The 23,474-nt window shown below is 33.6% G+C and overlaps 1 long non-coding RNA gene across 1 annotated transcript in view; it reads right to left on the bottom strand.

Moving 5' to 3' along the window:
* LOC120129389 overlaps positions 1-23,474 on the bottom strand; it is a 27,658-nt gene extending 4,184 nt beyond the window's left edge. Inside the window, exons 1-3 of the long non-coding RNA XR_005516732.1 lie at positions 23,465-23,474; positions 18,271-18,278; positions 7,361-7,371 (exon numbers count right to left, since the gene is read on the bottom strand). This is a non-coding gene — a long non-coding RNA (uncharacterized LOC120129389). The remainder of the gene's footprint in view (positions 1-7,360; positions 7,372-18,270; positions 18,279-23,464) is intronic.

Below are 23,474 nucleotides of genomic sequence, written 5' to 3'. Positions count from 1 at the left end.
TTGAAATAAAGGTTTTTAAAGTATTGGGTTTATTTTAAAATTTGTGTTTTCTTTTTTAATATATATATAATTTTAATTTTTTAATTTTGAATAATTTTTTAAAAATTACCACAGGTTATGACACGTGTCACTTAACGGCAAAACTTAATGGTCTGTCACGGTTTGACCCATTTTGAGTAACGGAATGAAATGTTAGACACCAAATTAGAACAAAATAAACATTAGGCACTAAACTAGAAAAAGAGACATAGGTTAAACATCTTTTGTATATTTAAGCCTAAATACAATGTTATAATTTGCTTAACGTGTGTAATGTTCTTTCGGAAAAAAAAAACTTCATGAAAATTCAGTTGAGCCATTTTTTATTAGCTATATTCTTTATATGCAGCTTCAGTAAAGATGCGAGATTGCTTTAAATAATTTGATTTTTAAAAAAATACGGAATTACTTATTTAATGAATAATTATTGTTGAAAGAAAAAGTTTTATGATGGATTCAAAGGTTCTACAATGATCCGGAGGTGCGACTTTGGCTGCATTGAGATTTGATTGTTTCCGTTTCGGCTCAAGTTGTAGGCCTGCAGGCCCGTCCAATGAGTTGTAATGTCCGAGTGCGATAATAATTTTATGCCCTTATATTTATACCGTATAATAGACAAAAATATAAATAACTTTTTTATGGACATACTCTTACCCTACACTTATTTATTATATTTATAATCCACCTTAAAATATACGGTATCCTAAGGGATAAAGGAGAAAAAAACAACCCATTTTCTAACCATTATGATATGGGTTCTAAGAATAGAGGGTAAGTACTCTTTCAACTAACAAACCGGTTCTTCAACATGATCAGAAGCTTCTTCATTTATAATGGTTTACTAGTATCCGTTGATTATCAGAAGCATATAAAAATCTACAGCATGCCATAGTTCGAGCACTAGAATATCCTTCACAAATTACACATACACCAAGTTGCTTACACCTTTGTATCGAAAAGGAAAACTAGTTTTTGGCAAGTCAAATTGCCCTTTAAGTTGGTTTAAAACTACCTTCACAGTGCAGCTTGTACAACGTATAAAGTAAAACAAATTCAAATCTGTTTGAAGAATGAAGTAGTCCTATAATCAGCAATTCAAAACTCTGAATAAAAATGATTTCTTTGTACATAAAACCAGAATCAACAAAAAAGTCGTCCAAGTCCAATACGTTTCCAGCAATAATGAATCTATAACCCACATGCTGATGCCCCCCTCAAACATGCTGTCCTGGGTTAAGACCTATCTGACACATGTATTGGGCCGAGTCTGTAGGCTTGTTTTATCTTTTGTTACCCAAAAAAAAAAGTTCTACAATGATTAGTTCTTAATTGTAGCCTCTTATCTTACTTTTAATTGGTGTTAAATTAATAGCTCTTTTGTATAGTTTCCTATGATAGTAGATTTATTTTTCTTTGCCCTTTAAAATTTGAGAAATGAGGAGAAAATACAGGAAAAATAAGACACAATGATATATAGTGGTTTGGTTTCTAAACTAAGTCTACATCCACTACCTTAGTTCTACACTACACAAAGGATTTTCTAACAAATTAATTTATTCTTTCTTTTTCTAGGCTCAATAGTAACCTTTACAAAATTCTTTAGTTTTCAATGGCTAAACTATAAACACTCCCCTTTTACAAATGGATAAAGAAGTAAATAAGAACATCTCACAAAGGTAGGTGTTTATGCAATTAAGCTCACTAAAACACTCTATGTACAAGAGAAAATAAAGAATAAGGAATTAAAAACTTTTCTCTTGATCTTGATTGATTGGATAGGTGTTGTGTCCTTCTTCAAGTGTCTTAGAATTGTTTTAATATATAAAATGAGTTTATAGCCGCTTCTAACCGTTGGAGATGTTTTGAAGTCATTAGGGATTTTTTTTTTGCAAAATAAAACTGCTCAGTACATTAAGTATCAATACTCGTGATTCTTATAACTTTTAAATAAACTAGCCGTTAAAGACCGTTGGGAATACCAATATCGATACTACTATGTAACGTAGTATCGGTACTCCTTGAGTATCAATATCAATTTTGCTTACTGGAATTTTAACACTTTGGAAAGCAACAGGTAGTATCGATACTACTCTTACCTTTGACATCTGTAGTGCAAGAACAATATCGGTACTGTTCACGCAATATTAATACTGTAAGAATAGAATCCATACTACTTAATCAAAAAATTTGTTTTGTGTTCAAATTCAAGTTTTATGGATTTTAAATTGTTTTTGAAAACTTTAAGTAAATTCAATCAAGTCCAAAAACATTTTGCTATAAATATTGTTATATCCAAATAGGTTCAACAATCTCCCCTTTTTGATATAACAAAATATTTGAAAAATGGTTTTTGGCAAAACTCCCCTTAATAAAACATTTCATGAAAAATAGAAATATTTTGGAAAAAATATTTAAAGATCCTCATTTTTCATTCTTGAATTTGAATTTTTCAAACTAATATTTCTCTCTTTTTGTTATATAAAAATAATCCAAACTTTTAGATTTAAAAAATAAAAATGGAGAGTAAGTAGAAATTTCAACATTAAATCATTTGAAAAATTTAAAAGCTCCCCCTCAACAAATGTAATCCAAAAAATTCTAACACAAAAACTTTAACACTAAAAGAATATTGAATTTCAACAAAGATGAACAAATACTTTAGTAACAAATGAAATTCAATAAATCTAAGGTTATCATACTTTATACCGAAATAAGTCATCAAAACTCGAATGCACAAAGCGTTACAAAATGTTAAGTATTTTAAAAATTGGTATCAATTGCTAGAGAGATATCACTTAGGTGAAAAATACATGCATAAACATTCAAATTGAGGTGAGGAAAAAAATTATTTAAAAAAAAAACACAACTTGATCAAAATCATTATGATAAACTAAAACATTAAAAAAATAACTTCAGAACATGTTCATCATAACACAATTTCAATATGCATTAAAAATGAATAACATATAATCATTGATGCTCGATACTCATGCATGCATAAAACGAAATCGACAATGAATAAACAAAATAAAAAAAGCTTTAAGGTTAGAGGTTACTCATCTTTTTTTTTCTTGTGTGGATAGAGCATTTGAAAATATTAACCTTTATCATCATTGCTCCAACACACCTACAAGAGACATTCATTCGATTTTGGTATCCAAATTACTTAGGTCCTTGAGGGTTAGTACCATTGTCTCTAGTTCCCTTTAGAACTCACACTAGTCTAATTTTAAAATATTTTCTTTTCTTTATAGGACAAGGATGTACATTGTGACTATGAAAATGACAGCGTGACCATTTTGCCATTTTTAAAATAGATGAATTGTTTTGAAAAATAATTTCTTTTGTTAAACATTCAAGCTTAACTTTTAAATTTAATTTTTCTTTTTCTAAATCTTCAAATTTTTTTGAAAGCTCAATTCTTTTTTCAAAATTTTGTTTTGAATTTCAAAATTCAATTATGCTTTCAAACGAAATCATTTTTATTTTTAAATTTAGAAATCAATTTCTTATATTTGGAATTAATGGTCTCAAATTCTGTTAGGATTTACGAAGCTCGAAGATCAACCGAAAATTGTGCCAAGAGGGTTGAATTGACTTTTTGATAATTTTAGGGAGTAAGGAGATTTAAAGAGATAGAAAAAATGATGCATAAGGATTTATAGTGGTTTGACTTTCTCAACCAAAGTCTACATCCACTACCTAAGCTCCTCACATAAGATTTTCCAACAAAACCACTAATTTGTTCTTTTTTTTTTCAAGGATAAAGAGATAACCTTTACAAACTCCCTAGCTTTCCAAAGGCTTAGCTAGAACCAAAGCCCCTTTACTAAAGGTAAGAAGAAAGTAAACAAAGAAACCTCTAAAAGGTAGGTGTTTACAAAATTAAAGCTCACAAAACACAACTATTTACAAGAGAAAGAAAATAAAGAGTGAAAAATGTTTCTGTTGTGTTTGAATGATTGGATAGGTGTTCTAACCTTTCTTCAAGTGTCTTGATCTTGTATTTATATGTTGTAATATGGTTGTGGTTGTTTTTAGCCTTTGAGGATGTTTTCTCTGCAAAATAAAACTGCCCAGTACAGGGAATATCGATACTCCTTTTATGGGTATCAGTACTTCCTTTATTATTTTTAAATAAAACTAGTCGTTACTAGCCGTTGGGTCTGACAGTATCGATACTGTGACCATGGTATCGATACTACTATGTAAAGTAGTATCGGTACCCCTTTGGGTATGATACCTATTTTGCATTCTGGAATTTGAGCAAGCTAGTAGTATCGATACTACCTAGAGAGTATCAATACTTCTCTTACCTTTGGTATTGGTACCATATGAATAATATCGGTACTATTCATATAGTATTGATACTGTAAGAACAGTATCGACACTTCGTACGTGAAAATATGTTTTTTCTCAAATTCTAATTTTATGGATGTTGAATTATTTTGAAAACTTTGAACAAATTCAATTAAGTTGAAAAACATTTTTCCTTAATTTGTTATATCAAAATATTATAAAACGTGGTTCAACAATCTCCCCCTTTTTATATAACAAAAGATTTAAAAAAATTGTTTTTGGTAAAACTCCTCCTTAATAAAACATTTAATGAAAAAGAGACATATTTTGGAAAATGTTAAAGCTCCCCCTTTTTCATTCTTGAAATTGATTTTTTTTAAACTCATATTTCTCCCTTTTTTTGTTAAATAAAAAATAATTCAAATTTGAAGTTCAAAAATAACAATGGACAGTAAGTGTTAAATTGACAAAAAATCATTTGAAAAATCAAGCTCCCCCTCAATAAAAGCATTCCAAACAAAGACTTGACTTTAAGATCATGACACTTAAAAGACATTTAATTTCAAAAAAGATGAACAAACATGTTAGTGGCACATGAAATTCAATATATCCAAGTCGAATATACTTTATGCAATACCAATTGTTGCCAATTGTTGAAATTAAGTGCATATGCATAAAGTTATCCAAAAATGCTTATGCATTTTGAACCATGTTTTATAATATAACAAATTAAGGCAAAAATGTTTTTGGACTTAATTGAATTTGTTCAAAGTTTCAAAAGTTTTCAAAAATAATTCAAAGTCCATAAAACTAGAATTTGAGCAAAAATAGTTTTTCACGTACGAAGTACCGATACTATTCTTATAGTATCGATACTATATGATCAATACTGATATTGTTCATATGGTACCGATACCAAAGGTAAGAGAAGTATCAATACTCTCTAGGTAGTATCGATACTACCACCTTGCTCAAATTCAAAATGAAAAATAGGTATTAATACCCATAAGGGTACATATACTACTTTACATAGTAGTATCGATACCATGGTCATAGTATCGATATCGTCATGCCCAACAACTAGTAACAACTAGTTTTAAAAATAATAAAGGAAGTACTAATACCCATAAAAGGAGTATCGATACTCCCTGTACTGGGCAGCTTTATTTTGCAGAGAAAACATCCCCAAACGACTAAAAATCATCCCCAACAGCTAGAAACGACCACAACCTTATTCCAACATATAAATACAAGATCAAGACACTTGAAGAAGGGTTAGAACATCTATCCAAGCATTCAAACACAAGAGAAACATTTTTCACTCTTTATTTTCTTTCTCTTATAAATAGTTGGGTTTTTGTGAGCTTTAATTTTGTAAACACCTACCTTTTAGAGTTTCCTTTGTTTACTTTATTTTTACCTTTTGTAAAGGGGTTTTTGTAACAAACCAATTATCGGGTCAGTGACCAAAATGTAAGACTTTTACACTCAGTGGTTAAATTAAAATAAATGATAAGTTTAATGATTTATGGTGGAATTTTTATGTAGGCGAAGAGCAATTTTGTTATAATTGAGAGGGAAATATGGTCTTTTGATAATAAAGGATTTTTATCTCCTTTATTTAGGAGATAAGCATGGCTTTGGAGGCATCTGTAATTCTTTCTTTCTTCTTCTTGTCGTGCACTCCCTCATCCAAAGGTAAGTTTTTCAAATATGTTGGTTTCTTCGAATTTTGGTTGGCTAATGGAAGCTTGGATGTTATATAATCTTAAGGAAAGCTTATATAGAATTAAAACATCAAGATGAGTGTTTTAGAGATGGATTTGTAAAATGGGGTTTTAGATGAATTGTTAATATAGTGTAGTTTTGAAGTTTTTAATTGGATATTTGACTTGTTAATAGGCCAATTAAAGGGTTAGGAGTGTTAGAATGGTTAATAAAATGGTTGAAATTTTAGTATGATTTGAAGATTTAAGTGTTCAAACGATAATTTGGGATGTTTGAGAGTAGTAAATTTGTACAAGTTGGTTTGGAAGTATAAAGGTGAGTTTATAAACTTAAAGTATGTGTTTAGGAGAGTGTTGGAGGATTTTTAGGTATTTTCGGGATGAAAAATGGCCATTCTGGGGCTTAGAGTATCGGTATCCTTATGAATATGTATCGATACTCATTGGTTAAATATGAGTAATTGTAGAGGGTTGTATCGATACCTGTTGATAGAGTATCAATATCGTAAGGGTAATATCGATACCTTAAGGATCGATACCTTAAGGATGATATCGATACCTTAAAACATCGAATGCCAGATTGGTATCGGTACCTTGAGGTGGTATCGATACCCTTGAAACATCGAATGTTATTTCGGTATCGATACCATGAGGAGGTATCGATACCCTTGAATGGTAGTATCGATACCATTAGGGTAGTATCAATACCTATAACCATGAAATGAAATATAGTGTTTCTTGCATCCTAAGTTATTATGATTCGATATAATTGAGTTAAGAAGATTGATTTTAGATTGTTTTGTATAGTGATTGAACGTAATTGACTTCCAATCAGTTTGACATTTTGAGTATTGACTCGAAAGGAGTTGGATTAGACTTTAGTGAGGCAAAGGTGAGTGAAACTTCTCTTTCCTGTAATAGAATTAAGGAAGGCTTGCGATAAGACAACCTTCGTGTTTTCGATCGAAAACTTTATAATTTCTTATTATTATATTCAATTTTTTATTCTATTTATTCAATTTATATTATTCAAGTTATATTTTATGAATATGGAAATGTGAACTTCGAAAATGGAAGTGGGAACATACTCTGAGATAGAAACTATATGAATAAGAAACACTTCGACTATGGATTGAACCTAATTATGTGATTAATAGCCCAAAGTATATGTATGAGGATTAGAGGTATACTTGACATGCCAAGAGTCGAGGGTCTATATGGTCATTCAGACAATTATATGGTCTTTCGGGATAAATATGTGGCATTTGGTGAAACCCTATATGGTCCTTTGAGACAATATATGGCACTTCGGTGCAAATTACGAGCTGTGGTGACAACATTAGTGCACAACCTCATAGTACTCAAATACCTAGCGTTCTCAATAGTATACTTGGGCATTTGGAACAAAGACATACTAAGTGAAACTATTAATAAGTATATTTTGATACGAAAAATAATGAAAACTCTTTGTAAAATATTTTGAATAAAACAAATAAAATTTTGAATTACTAAGTTAGCATTATTTGCCTCACTAAGTCATCGACTTAGCGTATGTTTTCTCACGCGTAGGTTTGAAGAAAACTGAAGATTGATTTGGGTCAAGGATAACATACACTTCAGAAGATCAGATCAGAACAAATTAAATATAGGTTTTTGTTCATTTTTGTAAACATTTGGCATGTATTATAAGTTTAATTTGAAATGCTCTGATCGTTTTTGTAAACTTATATATATTGTATTTTGTAAACCATCAAGGTTTATGCAAACATGAATATGATATGTTTATCTTATATAAGTTAAGGTTTATACCTCTTTATCATGATAATAACATATAAATTATTCTTAATTGTTAATTATATATGTTTTGAAAAGTCAATGTGACACCTCAGATTCGTATCCGGGTCGGGTACTGGTCAAGGGTGTTATATTTAATGGTATTAGAGCCATCGTTTAAGTGGTTTTAAGTTTGAAATAAAGTCGTTTTGGTCTTAAAAGTGTACATGCCAATTAATAAGTCTTTTTGATCTGATAGAGGATCAATATGCTATCCTCGCTAATACATTTAGTAATTGATCTTAATAGATGTCAAACTTTGAAGAATCCTGAGGTGATGTAGAGATAGGATGGAAGAGAGTAGTAACTCACCTGCCCCGAGCAGGCAGGGTGAGGAGCAAGCACATCCTGGAGTGCCTGTTCAAGATCAGGGGACTTTCTTTCAGATGTTGAACGTGATCCTGAAAGGTCAATCTAGAATTTGGTGGTCGAACGTGACTATAAGAGCTTCAAGGGATCAAGTGATTTGACCTTCTTTCGGAGGAGTTTAAGAAAAAAATATATAGGGATCAGTCATCTGACAGATGAAGTAATTTATGAGTTTAAAAAAGGGAATCACACGGTGTATGATTTTGAGTGCGAATTCAACAAATTGAGCCGATTTGCTGCTAAGTTAGTTCCTACAGAGAAAGCCTCCTGTGACTGGTTTGTGGAGGGTTTAAGACCCATATTGAAACAATGTTGTTGGTACTTAATCTCTTTCCTTTCAAGAGGTTGTGAATCGAGTTAAAGCTTTGGAATGAGCTCAAAAGGAGAGATTTGCGGAGCAAAGGGCAATGGAATAAGAGATCTAGTGCGTCATCCAATTGCTTCACAATCAAAGAAGAGTATAGATTCGAGTTCTTGACCTCAGACTAGAGCAAAATCCGTAGCATCCTCAGGTAGAGGATCAAATCAGGGAAGAGCAAGACAAGCATATTCGGTGGAATCCGGAATGACAAGCTAAAACAATGTCAGTATGTGGAAAGAACCATAGTGGAGTGTGCAACGGGTCTCTAGAGCTTGTTTTAAATATGGAGATTTAGGGCATTTTATTCGAGATTGCCCAATGATGACAGAGAGCCTACCCAAATAGATCCATAGTTGCACCAATGAGAGGAAGAGGTCAAGGAAGAGGAAGAAATCAATCCGAGTCTACTGCTCAACCTGAAGTGCTTTCTACCGCTCGGGTTTACAATCTGAAGACTAGTGAAGATTTGATGATCCATAAATTATTTCAATACGTTTCAGATAGTTGGTAAATCTATTTTAGTTTTGATTGATTTGGGATCGAATTATCCTATGTCAGTAGTAATTGGTTAAAGAATTGAGCCTTCCATTAGAGCCTATTCGTAGTGAGATGATTGTGGCGAATCCATTAGGAAATAGTGCTCGGGTGAGACAAGTATGTAAAGGGTGTTCCATAAAGATTTAGGGAATTGAATTCCTGCTGATCTAATGGAATTACCCTTTGATGAATTTGAGGTTATTCTGGGGATGGACTGACTTTATCATTATTATGCCAACTTAGATTACCGACTTAAGCGAGTGCAGTTAACAAATATTGAGGGATTGGAAGTTAGGGTGGTAAGCGAATCCATCCTTTAGCTAATGTGATATCTGTGATGTCAACTTAGAAGTTATGCTACAATGAGTCAAGCATACATTGCTAATGTAATCGATACAAGAGTTAAATAAAGTAAGCTTGAAGAATTCCGACAGTCAGAGAATTTCTAGACGTATTTCCGGATGATTTGCCAGGGTTACCTCCAGACAGGGAGGTTGGGTTTCAGATTGAAGTGATGTCTGGAGCAGCACCCATTTCAATGGCCCCTTATAGGATGGCTCTGAATGAGTTGAAAGAGTTTAAAAGCTCAGTTGCAGGAGTTTTAGATAAAGGGTTTATTAGACCTAGTGTGTCTCCCTGAGGTGCTCCATTGTTATTCATAAAGAAGAAAGATGGTTTCATACGCCTTTGTATAGATTATCGTCAGCTTAACAAGGGTGACCATAAAGAACAAGTATCCTCTTCCAAGGATAGACGATTTATTTGATCAACGCAAGGGAGTGGTCGTGTTTTAAAAAGATAGATTTACGCTCTGGGTATCATCAGCTGAAAATTCAAGAAAAAGATGTTCCAAAAACGGCGTTTAGGACTCAATATGGTCATTATGAGTTTGTTGTAATGCCATTCAGGTTAACTAATGCACTGCTTTATGGATATGATGAATAGATTTTTCCAATTGTACCTTGATCAGTTCGTGGTTGTTTATTGATGACATCTTAGTGTATTCTAAGACGAAAGAGGAGCATGATCCATCTTCATATAGTTCTTCAAATGTGGCGGGAAAGAAAATTTTGCAAAGTTCTCAAAATGTGAGTTTGGCTGTCGGAAGTGACATTTCTTGGATATGTAGTTTATGCTAAGGGGATTCGGGTGGATTCTCAAAAGTTAAAGCTGTGCTAGAATGGGAGATTCCGAGAAGAATGTGTCAGAAGTTCGAAGTTTCTTAGGTTTAGCAGTTATTATCGAAGTTTGTTAAAAACATTTCGATGATATCTCTGCCTTTAACCAAATTGTTAAGAAATGATGACATTTTGAATGGAATCCTGATTGCCAGAAGAGCTTTGAAACATTGAAAAAGTTCTGACTGAAGCTCCGGTGTTGGTGTAACCAGAACCAAACAAGGATTTCATAATTTAGCAACGCTTCCCATTATGGTTTGGTTTTGTGTTTTAAATGCAAGATAGGAAGGTAATTGCTTATGCTTCGAGACAGCTGAAGCCTCATGAAAAGAATTACCCGATGCATGATTTGGAGTTAGCAGCTGTGGTCTTTGCATGAAATTTGGATGCATTTGTATGGTGAGCGTTGCTATATTCACCGACAAGAGTTTGAAGTATTAGTTGACGCAAAAAGAATTAAATTTGAGACAAAGAAGATGGATGGAGTTGGTTAAAGATTATGATGCAATCATTGACTATTATCCGGCAAAGCACATAGTAGCAGATGCTCTTAGTCGGAAGACTTTTACTGCTTTGCGTAGTTTGGACCTCGAATAGTGTTAAAAGAAAATGGTGATTATGGATGAGTTAAGGATGAAACCATTGTTGTTAGAGTGGATTAAGGAGTTACAGAAGAAAGATGATAAATGCTTAATGGTTCGAGCAAGTAGAGAAAGGTGGACTCAGAGATTTCGAGGTTAAGTGAATGGGTGTTTATTTCAAAAATCGTGTGTATGTCCCTAATGATTGTGAGCTGAGACGAGATATTTGTATGAAGCACATTGTAGTCCCTAACGATACGCCTAGGAGGAAAAGTCAATGTGTACCTCAGATTCGTATTTCGAGTCGGGTACGGATCAGGGGGGTTACAGTTTGGTTCTGTCTAAACCTTTTGAAAGCTAGGGAGTTTGTAAAGGTTATCTCTTTATCCTTGAAAAGAAAGACAAATTAGTGGATTTTCTATAAATCCTAAGTGAGGAGCTTAGGTAGTGAATGAAGACTTGGTTGAGAAAGTGGAACCATATAAATCCCTGTGCATAATTTATATCCCTTAAATCTACTTACTCCCTAAAATTATCAAAAAGCCAATTCCCCTCTTGGCACAATTTTGGTTAATTCGAGCTTCATAAATCTTAACAAATTCCAATACAATTCATCATAGGCATATTGTAACTCTTTAAATAAATAAGAATTTAAATCAAAGAGTTAGAAGTTAACCTTGAATATTCTTCGATGGCCATAAAACATAGGTTGGCTACTTCTTCATTATTAAAGTTTTATTCATCTTTTCAAGCAACCATAAATGTCTTTTCTTTCTGATCCCTTCTTTTTTAGGAGGGGACAATCATACTTGACATGTCTTGTTCTTTGGTATTCAAAGCACCTAGGGATTTTTCTTCTTGTTTAATTCATGCTTCAATTCTTTTCTTTAGAAGACATGAATCTTGTGAATTGTTTGAAGAGTTTGGTCATCTCTTCGTCTTCATCCACCTCTTCAATTAAGTTTTGATTACTCATTGGTGGACTTGAAGTTGATTCCTACCTCATTATTTTTCTTCTTTTTCTCTTATTTTTATTTCTTTATTTTGGAGTCTCATCTCATGGGTGACTAGAGAACCAATGATCTCGTTAAGAGGGAACTCCAAATCATTAGCTTCTTCGATGGTGATAACCTTTCCTTCCCAAGACATGACAACGAAGAGATCATTTCTTTTACTTCTTCATTGAGATAAGCTTTCCCAAAGCCTTTAAGCTCATTTATGATAGAAGTAAACTGACCTGAACATTATCTTTATTTCTTAATTGGGCTTCATCTTGAAGTTCTCTTTGTTGAGAGTGTGAATACCAATCTTGGACTTTTTCACTTGGCTTGTTCCTTCATAGGTCACCCCACTTATCTCAATCTCCTTAGCATTAGAGCATGAAAATACTATATATTCGTCCGAGCCAATAGTACAAAAGAAGAAGTGCATGGATTTGGTATTGAGTTGGGCAAGCTTCCTATATTGTCCACTCCGATTGATTTCTTGGAGGGGTAGAAGACCCGCCAACGATAGGATCCCAAACCGCAATGTCGGTGGCATGGATGAATAACATCATCATATTCTTCCAATAGGAATAATTTCTCCATTGAAGTAGTGGCCTAGTGATAGAGTGCAAATCCTCAAGGTAGTATGAGCAAGATGTGAAGTTATATTCTCGATTGAATATGTATTTGATAAAGTGCCTCTTGGATCTTCACAAGATTGTCAAACCATCGATTGTGACCCGCTCTAAAACCAATTATTGGGTTTTTTAGTCTCCACAAACAGCCAATTTTTAGCCAAGAGAGAGTGAATTAGTTTTTGAAAAAATTGAGAATTGAGGAGAAAGAATATGAAAAATAAGGCACAATAATTCATAGTGGTTCGAATTCTAAATCAGGTCTGCATTCAGTACCTTAGCTCCACGCTAAGGATTATTTAACAAATTCACAAATTTTATCTGGATGTTTTAAATTAGTGGAAGGACAAGTGATAATTAATTTTGTGAATATTCATACTCGAGTGCTAAGTTAATCCGATTGGTGTGGACGAAGTTTGAAATGATGAGACGAGAGAATAGATAAAGTCACGATCCCATTTGCGTTCGAACGATTGATCGGCAAGGGGCAAATTGAAACTAAAATTCTTTTTGAACCAAAATCAATTAGCTGAGAATTTAATATATTCCCAAATTTAAATGACCACATAAAGTCCATTTACAACCATCCAATCCATTTCAGGTTCAAGCTATTACATATTACTCCCAATTAACATAAACCCATCAGACCCATTTCATTGAAGCCCAAATCCTTAGCCCGTTTATACAATTAAACCTTAAGCCCAATAGAGCCAAGCCAATTTGATCTATATGCCAAAACCGAAACCGAATTGAGGCCCATAGAGCCAAACATTAGGATAGGTTTGGCTATACCTAAACCCTGATTCTCATCAAAGGTTCAGTCGCCGCCAGTGTCCCATGGTCTTCCGAGCCACGTCCCTCTACCTTTCACATGAGTAACCGATTCTTGCGCCTGTGGCCCCAACTGAGCATTCCATAATCTCCTATAGCCACGCCAGTAACCTCAACTCCTCTACACCAACTGGTCTTCCAGAAGCATTCTAGATGTCCCATTTCCTCAACAGCTCCAGATTACTCATACATATAAAGAAACAAACAAAAATGAGTGAAATGCATTTTTTTACTTTGACTTTTTCTTTTTATTTACGATAACAATAAGTGGGTATAAAGAAACCTCTGTTTTGAAAATTGGACCGAACCGGCTAGTTCAATCGGGAACTGTTGCTTAGTCCGGTTTAATCTAAATCGGTTGAATCGTTATTAGTGAATCGGCCATAACAGTTGAACCGTTCGAACCGGACCGGCTAAAAACCGGAAAAACTGGAAAAATCGGGAAAAATCAGGATTTTTGTTTTTTGTTTAAAAAAAATTAAACCAAACAACGTCGTTTGTTAAACGAGCCAAGTCGAACTCGAGTATTGCTGCTCGACTCGAACTTGAAACTTTAAAAGTAAGCTCAACTAACTCAAACTCACAAGCTAAAATTATCAAGTTCACTCAAACTCGAAATATAATATTGAAACTTGAACTCAAAAAGGCTTAAACTAAAAAAAATTAGAACTCAATTGAAGCTAAAATTCGAGCTTAATTGAAGTGAAAGAATAGTTCATCAATGCTCACCAAAAGGCTCCATGATTTTGAATGCCAAATTACCTCTATTATTATAGAAGTTAGTTGTGATGCGCTTCTATGTTTCTTAGCAATGTGAGATTGTTTTATTCTCATATTTTTACTCTTTAGACTTTTGGATGCTTCTATGTTTCTTAGCCATGTGAGATGTTTTTAAAAAAAAATTAAACCAAACAATATCATTTTGTTATGATTTTTAACCTCAAATTTATTTTTTAATTATAGTTATATAATTATTTTTATTCAATATGTTTTACCTTAAATATTATGTTGTAGTTAATTTGAATCATTTGTTTCACTTGATTTTATGGTTTAACTTATATATGTTATGACTTGCTTTGAATATGACTTGTGATATAAAAAATTTTTTTTAAATTTTTAGTATTTTGATTTAATTTTTTAAATAATTATGACGTCGTCCGGTTCTTACCGGTCGGACCGATTTGACCGGTTGAACCAGTGAATCGATAGCATAACCGGTTCGCTAACCGATCCGATTCTGAAAACCATGAAAAACCCACAAAAAATTGTAATGGGCTTTTTCCTCGATTTTCCTGTGAAGCAATACAAAGGAATTTTTTCTCATTTGATTCCAAAAAATAAGAGCAATATAGAGAAATAAACACAAATTGCAAGGTCTCCAAATATTTTTTTGGTAGCAAACATTTCCTTTCCTCTTTTTCTCACTTATTTCCAAGCAAAATTGAGAAAGGCTAGAGAGTTTCTGTAACACCTTTAACTATACGTCATCGTACAAGTCAATATCTCATCAGACATATACAACATTTATTTCAAAATAAAAATATTTTCAAAAATAAAAAAATTTTTTTAAAAAATCAATTGTTATAATTAAAATATTAAAATTACAAGTCAAATTAATAACTATACTAAAATAAATTATGATTTACTATTCATTTAATAAATAAACATGTATATAATTTAATAAAAAAACAATTCAAGAATATTGAATCAGAGCATCAAATAAAATTACGTGCAACTAAGAAAAAAAAAAAACTTCGAAAGATGTCATACTGACTTTGGATATCATAGCTGGTTCACAAAATATGGGATGTCTGTCCTGGCTCTCTACTTCTTTGATTCTGCTTTACCTACGTGTAAAACAATTAAAACGCTAAGCTTTCCATTTGGTGAGGCAACAAATATAATATAAATAGATATTTAACATATAAAATAATTGATATCATAAAAACATTATAAAAATAAAATATGTATAATTATCAAACAAATGCTCATAATAAGAACATTTCTATAAAAATTCTATAAATCAATTGTACTAAATTATTTCAGATTTATACTTTTTATTTCAGATCATATCATCGCCACTATTTTCATGAGAATATATGGTACACGAATCATATAACAAGTTTGTGTGCGTATGCAGATCTACTTCCAGTAACAAATAGCACTTTTAGTGCTAAACAAAATATAGTTATTTTATATAACAATATCAGTATACTAAATCAGAATCAATATGATAATTCACGACGTAAAACATCATAAATATTATAATGCACATGTAGTGCCAGACAGATGTACATAAATGTGCCATATCAGATCAACCAGATAATAAATCACTTCACCTCATGACATGGCATTGTACCACTAACTGTCATTCTCATACAATGAGCTTTGTTTAAAATCAGATACTAATTTCGCATATAAAAATATTCAGAAATCTGACATAACATTCTATTAAAATCAGAATATGGGCATTTCTACTAGAAATATTCTTATGCTAAAAAAAACAATGATAAATATATATTCAAAATACAATTTCAAAATATTTTCTTTTTTAAATCGATCGAGGATTACTCATCACAAGTCGTCCTCGTATTATTTTCTATAAAAAGATAATTGCACTCACATGTTTCCTCATTACGCTATATTCCTAGGATCACTTCACTCTCGGCTTTATCCTTTTCTTTTAGTTCTTTATGAGCTTGATTTCAATCACAATCTACATGTTAATCCATTCCCCCACCATAAACAATTTCGAACATGAATTAGTACTTCAACTAATATAATAATTCGAATTCGAAAAAAATTTCTAAAAATATCATTAACGCATATTTGATACAAATTCTATGACCAAATTGAACTAATTAAACCCCAATAAAAATAACCTTTAAAATCACTAAATTAATCGTTACTCACAACTATTCACCAAACTTTTCAATATTTCACAATAGTCACTAATAAACTTTTCTTTCCAATTAAACCCAACATTTCGTAAAATGTTCCAAAGTGGTCATTTAATATCCACTCAAATCCATATCAATCATCATAGTCAAAAAATTTCACAATATTTCCAAAATAATACCTCAACATTGCAAAATTGCTATTTTACAACAAACTTTCCAACAACTTGCAAATTAATCCTTAATCGTGTAAAACTTTCATATTGATCCAAAATCAACATTCTAACACTCTAACTAATTTCCAGCATAGTACACTAACTTTTCCACAATTTCTTATTAATCTATCAATTTTATAATTTTGCAAAATGGTCCCTAACAACTGAATCAAGCTTCAATTTGACCCAAACCAAAATTCCAAGTATACATTCTAACATTCAATTTAAGCCTTAAGAAATTTTTGTAAATTTCCCTTTATCACAATGGTCGAAAGTTCAGGGATCAAATTCCCATGGTCTCAACTTTGATTCTAGCATGAATTCATCATCTAAAATTCATTTCCATTGAATTTCAACTATTCTAATCAATTCCATGTCGAAACAATCAATTTCAACATTTTCCACAAATTCCATATAATAATTGAATTTGCACAATAGTCCCCCTAATGATTTCCAATCAATTTTATGCTTTTATACAACTCCATAACACTCCCAACATCAAAATCTAACATTAATTCATTGATTTTAATATCCCCTTCATCCACCATAATCACCAACTTCACAATTCAAGCAAGGATTCTATGAAATATTAACACCAAATGATAGATAATTTAATGGGGAATATTTTTCTATTTCACACTTTAGTCCAAATCCTAATAAAATGGATCAAAAATGGAAAAAACTCACTTACCTAGCTATGGAGACCCATGGCAATTGAAGAAGAAGAATAGAGGATTTTCTTGAGTTTTATATGTAAAAAATCTTGGGGACACTTGGATTAAATCTAATTTAAAATTCATTTTGGTCCAAAAGTAAAAAATCTCCCTTAATGAATCCTAATATCTACCTCCATGTCATCCTTTTTACCTCTATTTTAATAACCTTGAATAAGTATACAAATCCTATTGATCAATTTTCCTCTTTGCTCTTCCAATTTTCTAAAAATGTAACTTAGTTACTAAATTTCACTATTCCACTTTAACATGGAAATTTCACCAACTTCCACTGATCCATAAAAATTCTATGGATTAAAATATCAATATAGTACCCAAAGCTCCATGTAGTGATTTCAAGAATTGAGAGGTGAAGTGCGGATTTGTCAGATATGTTTGGGATAGGGACTCCATACAATCTCATTACCTTACGGATATACAACTATGACAATCTCTAACATGAAGTCAATCTAAACGGAAGGAAATGAGTAGATTGGGTCAAATGGTCTACTATAACCCACATTGCATCATGCCAAAACCTTGTCATCGGTAGGCCTGTTACGAAGTCTATGGTCACTCGTTCCCTCTTTCAGTGTGGTATCTAAATTGGTTGCAGCAATCCTGAGGGAACCTGGTGTTTTGCCTTGACTTATTGGCATATTAAGAACTTGGAAACAAACTCGAACACTTCCCTTTTCATGCCCAACCACAAATACAATGGTTAGAGCTCTTGATACATCTTGTTGCTACCCGGATGGAAAGAAAGAGGGACTACAATGTGCTTCATAAAGGATCTTGTCATGAAGCTACTTATCGACTAGAACGCACAGTCGTCCTCTAAAGTATAATGTGCTCTCATCATGCAACTCATAATCCGGGGCTTCTCCTCGAAGGCCTTGCTCTTCTCGGGCCTTCAATCGGTCATCCAAACTCTACAATCTCTTAATTTCACTCACTAACTCAGTTCAAAATGCAGTTCTGCTAACAAACTACCCAAATCAGTCAAACTCAATCGCGCTAGAAAAACTAACAACTCTGCCACAATCTTCCTACTCAACGCATCTGCAACAATGTTCGCTTTGCCCGTATGATAGTCGATCACACAATCATAATCCTTTAGTAGTTCTACCCATCTTCGCTGCCTCAACTTCAACTCTTTCTGAGTAAGGAGATACTTAAGGCTCTTGTGTTCCGTAAATATTGACACTTAAGGCTCTTGTGCTCTGTAAAGATGTGACACTTCTCCCAAAACAAGTAGTACCTCCAAAATATATTTTTGGTTAACTAGGATTTGCACTTTCCAAACTTGGCATATAACTGACGCTCTTTAAGTGTCTGTAAAAAAATACGAGGTGCTGATCATACTCTTCCTTGGACCGAGAGTACACAAGAATTTCACAGATGAAAACCACCACAAAATGATCTAAATAGGGATAGAAGACACAGTTCATCAAATCTAGAAAAGTTGTCGAGGTATTGGTGCGTCCAAGCGACATCACAAGAAACTATAATGGTCCTGTCTCATTCTGAAAGTGGTATTGACAATGTCGACATCTTTGACTTTCATTGATAATACCATGGCCTCAAGCATATATTTTAAAACACACATGCTCCCTTGAGTTGGTCGAACATATAATTTATTCTAAGGAGAGGGTAGTAGTTCTTGATGGTTTACTTATTCAGTTATCAATAGTCATGCACAACCTCATCGACCCATCCTTCTTCTTAACAAAAAGAACTGCTCCTCCCCACATGACATGCTCGGTCAGGTGAAGCCCTCTCCAATAACTTCTGAATATGATTATTTAATTCCTTTAGCTCTGTCGGTTCCATGTGATAAGGAGCAATTGACACTGGAGATGAACATGAAAACACCTCAATACCAAACTCAACTTCACGATCAGGTGGTAACCCTGATATCTCATTCGGAATACATTAGAGAACTCTTGTACAATATGAATATCTTTAAGCATTACAGTAGAAGCTCGGGTGTCTACCAAATAAGCCAAGAAGGCTTCGTACCCTTGAATCAACAATCTCAAGCCCTAACTACATAAACCACTTTGGTAGTGCAACTTGATCTCTCATTGGTTATCACTACCTTAGTAACATTATCCTTGAAAATTTTAAGCCACCTCACCTTGCACCTCAAACTAGTGTCTTTCTCTATAAGCCAGTCCATGCCTATTATCACATTAAACTCCCAAAATAGTAGGTTCATCAAGTCGGCTAAGAATACCTCAGCTTGAAGCTCTGTAGGGCATCGATGGTGAAAGACGTCTAACCCTAGGGGACTAGACACTCTGACCCCTTTCTATAAATCTTTGACTGTAATATTTCTCTCTTAGACAAGGTCATATAAAACATAGGAGTGGGTGGAACTCGAATCTACTAATTTAGTAATAGGAATTGAGAATACTATAAATATACCTGAAATCACATCAGCAATAGCATACTCCTCCTAGGCTTGTACGACATACTGGCGTGAGGCTACTCTAGGCTCCTAGCCAGTTTTGGATCTGGCGGTACCCCTACTTTAGTACCTTGAAATAACTCTTCCGCCCCTAGATGACCCTCAGTCTCGCTGAATAGATAGTGCAACTCTCTATGATGATGAGATGGTCGAACTCTAAGCTCGGGGATAGTCTCTAACAAAATGGTCCAAGGACCTATAGCTAAAACAATCTCCAATTGCTCGATTACAATCTCTGGGGGCCTCCTTGCATAGGTCGAGCACATTGGGTGAACTGGTGTCCACTCAAACTTACTGGCACTTGAACCAGTAGCTGATGAAAAAGATCTCCTGCGAGAGCCATATCCACCTCCACCGTTTGAACTCTAAGTTGCTCTTCTAGACGACCCTGATAGTTATCTCCCTGAACTCTAGACCCTAGCCTGCTTTACTGATTACTGTGACAACCTCGCTGCCTTTGGAGAACTCTGGCTCAAACCTACTAAGTTGTTCATCGCCTGATCCTTCTTACACAAAATCCTCTCTACTGCTTTTGCCTGTCAGATTAGCTCTACAAAGACACGAGGAAGGTCGGTTGCCAAATGAGTGAGAATATCCAAGTGGATGCCCTCCCTAAACATCCTGCAATAGTGAGCCTTTGTCGAAATGAGCTATGACTCATCTCTGCTCAATCTGAGGAACTCTTTCTCGTAATCTAGTATATTCCTATCACCTTGGGTCATGTATAGGAATTGATCTCTAAAATCATCTATAATGGCCTCTCCTATGTACTTCTCCCTGAACTCTAACAAAAAGTACTCCCAAGTGGGTTACTCTGGAACCATCGCCAACTCTACGGTCTTCCACTAGTCATTCGCATCACCCTTTAGAAGGGTGGTGACGCACTCTATCTTGTCGTCAGGAGTGAGATGCAACTGTCGCAAGGTGTAGAGTGTCTCATTGAGCCACTGCTATATAGAAATGTGATCGTCGTCCCCAGATCCATAGAAGTTAGTAGTCCTATATCTATGAAACCTCTCAACTGAGGACTCCTAATGTGCCACAACAAGTTGGACCGGAAGTACGAGTGGGGGAGGTAACATAGTTGATGGGTTCAAAATAGCACGGACTATCTTCCTAAGGGTTGAAGTCAGATCAAGAAAGAAGGTTACCTCAATTCTTGCATCCACAAGTACCTTATCTCTTGAGTCCGGGGCAAAATTGTCATCAAAATCTCCAGAAAGGGAGGCGTGACTCTTTTCCTGACCCTTATGACTAGGAATGGTGTCATCAGCCATGATCTAAGTCTGCAATTAGAAAAGAAAGAGAGGTCGATATCTGTTAGAGTATGCCCAAAGACCAATCATATGATGATTGTAATAATACTTTTATTTACCGATTTATTGAATAAAGGCATTACCGCTATTATTTTCAGTTATATATGTGTTTAACATAAACTGAAAGATAATAAAGTCCATATAATGGCATAATTGTTATTATTAAAAGATCCCTAGTCAAGTATTATTATGGGCATGGACAATAATAATACGCTTAAGACTAACATGTTATTGATTGATGACAACGAGTTGTCATTGACATAGAGATGTCAGAATTGATACATGATTATATTGTTAGAGAACAATGAATTGGATTGACCCACCATGAGCATATGTCTTGGATTATTATGTGACAGTCATAACATTGCTCATGGTGATGACTATATGTATGATCCTTAGACTTGAGATCAATACTATCCCAACATATATTATTGTATGTTTTGATGCAGCTAAACAAGCTCCGTAACTGGTTGCTCTATAAAGACTGTTATTGAATATATCTCAATATATGTAGTGGGTGTGTATGATTAAGATAGGATATCCTTCCTACATAATAGGAAATATATCACCGGCCACTTGATTGAGTAAGACTAGAAACGCATGGCCATGCTCGAATAAGTTGATATGAGATATAATAAACTATTCGTTAATTAAATTTTACTCTAGAAATAAAGAAACAATAGATGGGCTATACAAGTGTGACTATTCCAAGACTTGTGCCTATTCTAGATATAAAGGACATAAGGATATAATACATAAAAGAGTTAATCACCAAGATGATATGCCGAATCATATTTTCTTGTAACTTAGGTGACAATGATATATTGCTAGATGTCACTCATTGTATGTAATATTAGAATTGTTCTAATAATTACTTCTAATGTTACAAGAACGTACAGGGTCACACCCTAAGATTGAAACGAGCAAAGATGTACAATTTGTTGTACGTTACTAAAATATATCTAGAGTTAATTAAGTATATATTTTAATAATCCCGAATATTTAATTTTAATTAATTAAATATAGATTTAATTAATTTGAAATAATAAAATCCCTGATATGATTAGGGTAACTTGGATATAAAAGGATTATTAAATTCCAATTAATTAAATATAGATTTAATTAATTTGAAATAATAAAAACCCTAATATGACTAGTGCAGCTTGGCTATAAAAAGGGTGTGTTAGGTCTAGCAGCCATTTGTGTAAGAAAACACACAAAACTTTCAGCCACTTTCTCTCAAAATTGTTTTGGGGGAAAACAAAATTGCTCTCAATCGGGTGAACTGAGTAGAGGCCGAGACGTGATTTCGTGGAGGCTTACGATTTGAACTGATCTACACCACCAGAATTCACTGCTTTCCTTGCTATTTTTCAAGGAACCCGCTGTAAGTATTCGCATCTTTTTTTCCCGATTTCAGTTTTTCGTACTTGGATCGCTGGTGAGACCGTCGAGTTTTGTTTCCGCTGCGCCATGGGGTGTGCCGACGGTCCCAACAATATCTCCATTCCAGAAACTTAAGTATTCTTGACACTCTAGGGGCATTTACTCACACAGACACTTACTGACTCTGACCCACAGGTCCTAGGAACGAATAAACCAAGACGTTTTAATACCACTAAATGTAGCACCCTAATCCAGTCTGACCCGAAGATCCATAGATTACGATGCCACAAGGAACCATCGAAATGGTCAACCTAAAAATTTCTTTAAAAAAATTTATAAAACATTGATAATCATTTGTCTTAACGTAAATAAAAGATCGTAGTTCGAGTTACAAAATAAGGGAGTCTCTCAAATGTACCGGACATATATACATAAATGTACCGGATCATATCATTAATTAGATAATAAATATCAATCCACCTCATGACATAGTATTGTACCACTAACTGTCATTCTCATACAATATAGGATTTGTTTAAAATCATATACTAATTTTGCGTATAAAAACATTCACAAAATCTGACATAAACCAATTCTTTTAAAATTAGAATGTAGGCATTGTAATCACCATTTTTACCTTTCATACCCAACAGCCTCTCCACGTTTCAAACAACCCAATAGCCCCTCCACGTTTCAAGTAACCCAGCAGCCCCCTCCACCACAACAAATTCCAGCAGCTTCCACTAACAACAGTTGGTCCTCTACGACAACCACACATACAATGAGAACGGAAAAATCATTTTTGATTTTTCTTTTGTAAACTGGGGCTATAAACCCCCCAGAACAATATGTAAAATTTACACAAAAAAATCAAGAGAAATACAGAGCAAATCGAAAAGAAAAAAGCACTACAAAGGTTATTTTTACATTTGATTTTAATTTTTCAACTTTATATTTTATTTTTATTTATTTTCGAAAAAAGTAAGTTAAATAAATAAATAAATAACAGAAAAGAGAAGAGTTGAAAGCTCTAGGGTGTTCTGCGTGTGAAATAAAGAAGAAGAAGACGAGTTTTAAGTTTATAAAACTTTTGGGTAA

The sequence above is a fragment of the Hibiscus syriacus genome, unplaced genomic scaffold (genome assembly GCF_006381635.1).
Source record: "Hibiscus syriacus cultivar Baekdansim isolate YM2019G1 unplaced genomic scaffold, ASM638163v2 tig00001644_pilon, whole genome shotgun sequence".
Lineage (NCBI taxonomy): Eukaryota > Viridiplantae > Streptophyta > Magnoliopsida > Malvales > Malvaceae > Hibiscus > Hibiscus syriacus.
The sequence above is the reverse complement of the archived record's forward strand: the minus strand, read 5'-3'. Positions and strand labels throughout refer to the sequence as shown.